This window comes from Prunus mume, linkage group LG3 (assembly GCF_029339155.1).
Source record: "Prunus mume cultivar Tortuosa linkage group LG3, ASM2933915v1, whole genome shotgun sequence".
Taxonomy (NCBI): domain Eukaryota; kingdom Viridiplantae; phylum Streptophyta; class Magnoliopsida; order Rosales; family Rosaceae; genus Prunus; species Prunus mume.
In genome coordinates, this window is record NC_142700.1 from 17,824,797 (window position 1) to 17,833,532 (window position 8,736).

An 8,736-nucleotide genomic window follows, 5' to 3' on the forward strand; every position below is an offset into this window, starting at 1 on the left:
GACCCATCATTGCAATTATCCCCATGTTTTCTCATAAAAACTTTGGCACCATCATTATTTTCAGAGCATACTTAAGGTGGTCTTTAAGAAGATGGATACTTGACAACTAATACTTGCAAGAACTTCTTCTCATGGCTATACGACAACTCCTGAAAAATCACAAGCTTTATTCATGCAATTGCACTACAGCAAAATTTAAAGCTTTTCAGATAAAACATCTTGCGAAAGGCTTATGAGGGCTTAAGAGAATCCATCATAGCAAACAACTGTCACGGACTCCAAATGGCTTGGGGCTTCATGCCAAGCAAAAAGAGAGAGACAAGAATCTAAGTTTTTGTAAAATTCAGTTTCCTCTTGGAGGAAAGCAAACTGTTTGTTACTTATCTGGAGGAAAACAAGCTGTATGAATCTCTTCCAGCAACTCGCTTAGCCTCTTCCTTCTCATCTTCAGTCTACTTCTTCCAAAGATCTTCTTTGAAGCAAGTTGCAAAAAAAAAAAAAAAAAAAAATTTACAAGCAGGCCTCTACTTTGTTTCTCGACCCTGAGTAAGCCAAAGAGAATATAACCCAACTCTGCAACCAATTGCTGACCTCAACAAGCTGACTTGAGGGCTTCATGCCAAGCAAATTCAAGGAAGTACACCATGCCATCCAAACAAGCAAACCCATCTACTTTTTTTGCCACACAGTATAAATCATCTCTTTGATTACAACAAGCCTAGATAATCTTGCATTATGGTGAGAAACAGTTTTCTATTTCCCCTTTTTGAAACAAGCCAAGTTACATTCTTCTAGCACCTACTCCATAAGCAAAGAATTTTTATCACCTACCCTATTTCAAACATCCTTCCAGTACATGCCTAATTTCAAACATTCTGCCAGTTTCAAATCTTCCAAAAGCCTTCATATCGCAAGTCAAGGTGCAAGCAACCAAAACTCACCTTCATGCTACCAAATTCCTTGCAAATTAGTAAGAAGATGGCATTTCTCATGCTGTGGAATCTCTCAATCAAGCCTGAAAAAGAAATAAGGGAGTACGTTGGTCAGATCAGGTGCTGGAAGGGAACTTGTAAACGAAAAGGGGGCACCGGAAGCATAATCGCTATTGAAACATATTTTTTAAAAGACAAGTGACAAGGGACCAAAACTCACTTTCATGCTATCAAAATCCTAGAAAATTATATTTTCTCATGCTTTGGAGTTTCTAAACAAAAGAATACTTTAGCCAAAATCAGAAGCCGGAAAGGTACTCATACACAAATGGAGGCGCCAGAAGCATAATTTTCTCATAATGCAAGCAAACTCATGTATCAAGCATTTAACAAAATTCACAAGGCTTGAAACCAATCCACATGCCAAGAAATTTCATTCCATTCAAGCATTCCAAGCAATTCGGGCATTTCAAGCAAATTGAAGAACTCATGCTCTTATGACAATACCTTTCAACATCATGCTATCACAACAATATTGCTCAAGAACATGCTCTAGCAATACTCAGATCAGCACTCAATGCCAATAAAAAGGACATGCCAAATTCTCAACAAAAAGCAGCATGCCAAGCAAAACTTATACACAAGCTTTCCAACCATCCTAGCTAGAACATCCCACCTTTAGAAAATCACTATAAATCAAGCTTACAACCAACAAATCCCAGACTTTCCAGATTAAAACTAGACATATCAAGCTTCATTTTCCCAAAATTTCGTTGCATTTCAAGCTAGGGAAGCATGTCAAACAGATTTCTAAGACAGCCCACACAACAGAAACTGTACAGCTCCAGCACCTTAACCCTTACTTTGAAATTCCACCGAAAATTCATTTTTTCTTCAAGTGATGCAAGACCAATTCCAACATAACCATTGAGAAGTCCATTTTCATGTCTCAAAAGCTCAAACTCAGATTCGAAAAGAAACATTTCAAAAGTTCAAAAAGCAGCCAGCAAGCTACTTTGAGATATTTTGACAAACACTTGGCATGCATACCCAAGTGAGCTTGTATAACTCTTGTTTATCACCAAGCTAGAATCCTAAATCAAAAGCTCAACCTTAGAATTCGATTTCTAGTTCACAAATTCTGGGAAATACAGAGGAACTCAAGCATTCAAGCATAGAAGGCAAGCATGCAACAAAGGCATCAACATCAACTCATGAACATGCTTTAGAAAAATGGAGGTAGAGAGCACTAGAATGGGTTTATGATCCTCAATTTTGGATATGTTATAGACAACATAATTTCAAGCAAATTTTGTGAAGCAAGCGCAATCATACGAGTATCATAAGTTAAATACACATGCAGAAGAAAAATCTGCAAAAACTCACCAGCCATGGATGAATTCAGAAGTTGCAAACCAGCTTTGAGGTATCAGAAAAATTCAAAAAATTCTGCAAATTTTACTGGCTATAGTAATCGAGCAGATGAACAACTTTGATCAAGGAAGTTTTCTGACCCGAGCTTCTGAAATATGACTTATGTACTGATGCACAATACCCACGGGTTTGGGTCTTGAAGAAGAAGAAGAAAGAAGAGAATGAGAGAAAATCAGAAAATAAAGCACATCATGGCAAGTTCAGCCTTTTTATATACAAAAAAGAGGTCAGAGCAAGATTAAAGTAAGAAGAGAAAAAGGTAGAAACCCATACCAACAGTTTTGTTCACACGGAAATTGGCACCCTTCCAGCAACTTGAGCAAATCAAAGAAAAGGGAATCCCAGAAGATTAGTGCGAGCCCTTCCTTGCTAGCACCCACGTTGTAAGCACTCATGTTGCTGCAATAACAAAATAGGTCAAAAGAGGGTTTGATGCTTGACAACCAAAACAAAGGGCAATATTCATGGATGAAAGGAACCCAACAAATTCCTCAATAAATCCAAGAGAAAGCTAGAGAAGGGACATACCTTGCTAAAATCCCAACAGGTGACTTTGAATATACCAAGAAGGGAGCGAAATTGAGAATCATAGAGGAAAACCTGCACAAAAAGGTCCCTTTTAGCAACGGCAGAAGGGCTTCTTCAAGGGAGAAGGGTCAAGAGGTTGAAATCGACTTGGGCTCTTTTTCCCCGGTCGAGGCGATGTTTTCCACTTGATCTTACTCTCTCACCTGGTTTTGAGCTGGGGGAACAAGGGAAAACGAAGAAAAGAAAAGTAGGAAGAAGTTGGATCTGGTGCAAGGAAAGGGAAGAGAAAGAAAGAAAATAATAAAAAAGGAAAGGAAGAAGGCCTTTGGCATTGGGAAATCAGAATAATCATTGAGGCTAATTACTTACACGCTGCCATTTTGCACGCTGAAGAAGAGAAGTTCTCTACAAATACAAATCTGATTTTTTTGGGTCGGGTTTAATTATTCGGCCCATTCCACATGTCCTGTTTCAAATATCCTTCCGGCACACTGCCATGTTTTCAAACATCCTTCCAGACATGCCCTATTTCAAACACCTTGCCAGCACCTGCTTTATTTCAAATATCCTTCCCAATACATGCCAATGCCAAGCATCCAAGCATACAAGCCCAAAATCAAGCATACATAACTAATATTAGATACACAAGTCAATGCAACTCTTGCAAACCACAATCATGCAAAATCAAGCCTCTCTAGTCACTCAAGCAAATAAATCACGCAAGGTAAGTAGTTATCTTGGGCTAATCCATCAAGCATTTTCTTCTATATCATGCCACAAAATAGGTCAACTCTTGGTAACTCTAGTAAATGACCTCCAAAATTACAGTGTCTAGGAAAGTTCTTCAAGGCAACACCCTTGGTGTTTAAGAAGGATTGAGTTTTAAGCGGGACCATTGCGACCCCTCCAACCTTCCCGGAAAAGACTTGGCTGTAATTTTAGAGACCCTTAACTGGTCATCCTTGAGCTGCTCCTAAACTCATGCCATGCCATGCCACTGCAATTTATTTTAGGCAGAAAATTGATTATTTGGACCATTTCAATACACATTCATGGCCCCAATAATCAAGGGGGCTAATGTTGAGGCCCAAAAAAGTCCACGGTTGGGCCCAAATAAGTTTTCGGTCAAATATGCTACTATATTAAGAAAAGTCACATATCTGAGTACACGAAGGCTCGTCATGCGAGTCACACCACACGCGCCATGCCAAATAAATAATTCGTCATGTTAGGAATCGAGATTAAGATTATAAAATGCATTATCTTTGCAAATCCATGCTAATTATCCCGTCAACATAATAATTGAAAGCATGGCGATATGCCATTACCAAGCCAACATGCCATGCCAAGTAGGAAATCATTATTACACACCTAACCACGCCAAGTTTGGTGACCAAGCCACTCGAATGTCCGGCTTACTTGAGTGGGTTGTGGTATGGACGGTAATAAATCAACATGAGGCCCATTGATGGGCCAGAAAATGGAAAGTCTCGGGTTGCTTGGGAGCCTCGAGACTCAAGCTCATTTCTTAGGCCCAAACATATGGGTAAGCACAAGAGAGAAAAGCAGCCCAAAGGCCCAAGCAAAATAACCTAACCAAGAAATAACCCAACCAAAAAAAATAACCCCAATCAAGAGGCCCAATGTTTCACAAAAAGCCCATTTGCTTAGAAAGCCATCTTGGCCCTTAGAAAAACCCAAAATAGCCCACAAGAGCTTCAGCTCTTTTGAAAAACAGAGAACACGTGAAGAGGTTGGCAGACTCATCAAGCAAAGCTGCTGGGAGCAAGTTCCAAGCCGAGACGCCCAAAGAACCAAGGAATGCTCGGCCTGCACCATGTCAAAAGCACCCTTGGACCAGCATATATTTTCACTTCTTTTCCTTCATCAAATTCAGCCAAGGAAGAGGAAAGGAAAGAAGAAAAAACAGCAAACCAAGAGTGGAAGCTCCCAACGCACAGCTGGGGAAAGGAGGATGTTGAGCCCCCAAATCCCCTGAATTCATGTAAATAGACAGAAGCAATCTTTGCCAAGAAAGGGAAGTCAGAGAAGAGGAGGAGAAAGGAAGAAAAAACTTAGCCAAAATAAGTAGAAGCCATTAGGGTTTCTTGAAAAATGGTGATTTCCAGCAGCTATAAATTGAGCCTTCCCCTACCCAACAGAGACAACCCACAACCTGCAGAGAGCAAGCTTTCTCTCTAACTTGCAAAAACTCAACAAACTCGTGCACTGTTCATCTTCTTCTCCAATTTGTTTTTCCAGCAGCTGTAAGAACTCGCCTTTCTTTTTCCTATTTCCCTAGTCAAATTCCTCACAAAACACCTCATTCCTTACTTAAACACTTTCTTTTCTCATAAACCAAGCCTAATCTCTCTCTTAATGCTAAACTCATGTTGGTTTTGCTCCCATGCCACATGCCACTCATGCTGAGCTAAAAAGACCATCTGTAAGCATGCCAAAACTATCTGCAAGTGACCATTATTCTCATTGGTGAAGATTATCCAAAATATCTCCTAAGGTTTTGCTGCCATTTCGAGGTATTTTGGGGCTTAATTTTCGAACCTAAACAAAAGGGGGCAATCTCCTCAGTCTGCCTTTTGCAGCAGCCCAGCCCATTAGCTGCAGGAAGAAAAAGTCCCTACAGGGTTCTAGGAACAAGCTTGAGTTTTAAGGCCCCCTAAGTGGCTTAAAAACTTGCATCCCTTGAACCCTCAATGGGCCCTGTGATTGCTTGTTTCCTTCCATAACACAACCTTCTCAGTAAGCCCCGGTTGGTCTTATGGCTTGGGCCCACTTATGCTCGTGGCACGACTTGGTATTAGAATAATGCTTTTTCTTGTATGAGGCCTATGCTTATGCTTGGATTTTATTATGCCGCGATGGGTTATAATTGAGCCAAGTGACATCGAAGGGATATGTAAGCGTGATTTTGCAATGATGGCATGCTCTTGGCCCCTTTGCACGTGCTTGCTTGGCATGATAGGTGGCTTATAGCTTGCATTGGCGGGTCCCATAAATTCTCTTTTGTCCCGATTGAGCCTATTTTGCATTCAATCACCTGTGTTGGGCCAAGGATTAATTTGGGTTTAGCCCTTTGGATTTTTGGGCCTCAACAAGAGGTAATCAAAACCACTCAAAATTTGGAAAATTACATTCAACATAAGATAAGTATTGAGATTAATTTTGTGTTTGAAATACCCACAAAAATTCCAACAATTACCCACATAGTTAAGGAAAAGCTCAACCCCCACAAATTAGGGAATTCTCAAAATATATGAAGACTGTACCAAAATTTATTTAATTTTAAATTCATAAGATATGTACTCACACAGTCATCTTGATAGTCATAGTAAATATAATAGTGAAACTATCGAAAGCCTCAAAAGAAAAAAAAAATTGCCTAAAAAAATTTAGGGTTTGAAAGCCTTACACCAAAACTCAAAATTAATGCCACTTACAGTGATATAATTTATTATTTGATTTCAGTTTTCTCATGAAGATTTCACAATGTACACTTCATGACAATTAACTCAAAGTGTCAGCTGTCAACACTTCACAATCAAAAGAACATTAATTCACTCAATATACGAAGGATTGCACAATCGAAATATATAGGCGTTGGCAACTTTAAAAAGAATCCAAGGAATTAAAACAAAGATGTAATTAATTCACTCATAAATGTTCAGAACATTAAAGGCAATAATCACCTAACAATATCAACAATTTTACTGCCAAAATAAAAGCTCTAAATGTCATGAAATTGACATTAAAGTTTTGAAACTAAAGCTGCATAAATTAAAAAATAAATAAAATCTCGTAATTGAATGTGCAATGCAAAAGCTTCAAAAGAAGTTAGTAGCAATTAACTAATTTCGTAACCAAAAGGAGCTAACGTCCAAAATCACTAAATTCAAATTATATTTTCCATTACAAGCAAAACGAATCAATCAAAATAAAATAATAACTGCATGCTTACAATTTCAAGTTTGATATCACATAAAGCTAATCTAACGGCAGGTACTCTAATGCCAATTCAATGTCATCTCAATAATCATAGTGAATATAATAGTAAGACCACTAAATACCTAAAATAAAATAAAATAGATATTATATATATGGACATATGCACAAAATAGAATTGTTTAAATTAATTTTTTTTTTTTATAAATGTAAAGGTTCTAATTCTCAATAAATTGAGGTCGATTCCTAAACAGATATATCAGCCGACTAGCTTAGTGGGTTGTCTCCCAAATCAGACCAAGGTGTTAAAGTGATGCATTTATACTAAAAAAAACTGTAGGTTTTTCTCCCAAATTCAAAGCAATGACAGCCAGGAAAATAAAGAATAATTAGGCTCAATAAAAGTTTCAATAAAATCACATAAACTCTCTGCACGTTTTCGCAAAAATTGATAGCTATAAATGAAAATAAATAATCAATATAAAATTGAATACACAGATTGGCCAAAACTAAAACCGAGCAAAAAAAAAAAAAAAAAAAAAAAAAAAACGCTATAAAGATAATGTATAGAAACCCAACATTATAAAACTATAATTGCAAACAATAAACTTTACGCCCAAGAATATATTATAATTGCTTCTCACGTTGATATAAGGGATTTTCAAAAGTAAAGCAGACCTTTTTGGCAATTGAGAACAATAAAACGATTTTTAAAAGAATAATGCTACTCTTACCACATTTGTATACCACATTCTCATACCACCTTATGTGGCAGATGAGGTGGACAACACATCAATTAAAATTAATTTAAAGTTTTCTTAACTTGTATGATTTATTGACACTTTTTAATTAATGTGATTGTCTACTTCATCTGCCACATAAGGTGGTATGAAAATGTGGGATATAAATGTGGTAAGTGTAGTAATGCTACTCTTACCACATTTGTATACCACATTCTCATACCACCTTATGTGGCAGATGAGGTGGACAACATATCAATTAAAATTAATTTAAAGTTTTCTTAACTTTTATGATTTATTGACACTTTTTAATTGATGCGATTGTCCACTTCATCTGCCACATAAGGTGGTATGAAAATGTGATATAATGTGTAAGCATTACTCTTTAAAAAGAGTAATGCTACACTTATTACATATTTACATATTTTAATATTTATCCCACATTTCTATACCATATGATGTGGCATGTCCATATCATATGCCACATCAATTAAATGAATGAAGTGTATTTTAATAAATAAAATTAAAAAAACAGAAACTATTATTTTACATGATGTGGTGTGTACACATCAGCTGTACATCATGTAGTATAAAATGTGGTAAGACTAGTATTATTCTTTAAAAAAAGAATAATACTACTCTTACCACATTTGTATACCACATCCCTATACCATCTTATTTGGCAGTTGAGGTGTACAACCACATCAATTAAAATTATTTAATATTTTATTTTATTTTATGATTTATTATGGTATTTATTTTTCTAGTTGTCTTAATTAAAATACACTTCATTTATTTAATTGATGTGACATATAATATGGACATGCCATATCATGTGGTATAAAAATGTGGGAAGTGTAGCATTACTCTTAAAAAAAAACGATTATAAATGACCATTATATAAAGGAAGATTGATGGCAACCAAAATGAATGAAGGCAAATGTAAAAAGGCCCAACACAATAAAATCATATATATATATATATATATATATACTTGCCTTGAAATTTCAATTAAAAAAAAAAAATCAGACCAAAGATTTTGAAAAACTTCAATCGTTCAACATTGGATGTTTCACCATAAATTGATTAATGAGTAATAATTAAGTAATCGGTAATGGAACAATACAAGCTATTTAAAACAA

The 8,736-nt window shown here is 36.4% G+C and overlaps 1 long non-coding RNA gene across 1 annotated transcript; it reads right to left on the reverse strand.

The window, feature by feature from the left end:
• Nucleotides 1-353: 353 nt before the first annotated feature.
• Nucleotides 354-3,015, reverse strand: LOC148918941 (uncharacterized). Its single transcript, XR_016125354.1, has 4 exons — nt 2,895-3,015; nt 2,640-2,765; nt 2,319-2,501; nt 354-1,015 (listed from the first exon to the last, which is right to left on the reverse strand). It is a non-coding gene; the product is annotated as an uncharacterized LOC148918941 (long non-coding RNA).
• Between the last annotated feature and the right edge of the window lie 5,721 nt (nt 3,016-8,736).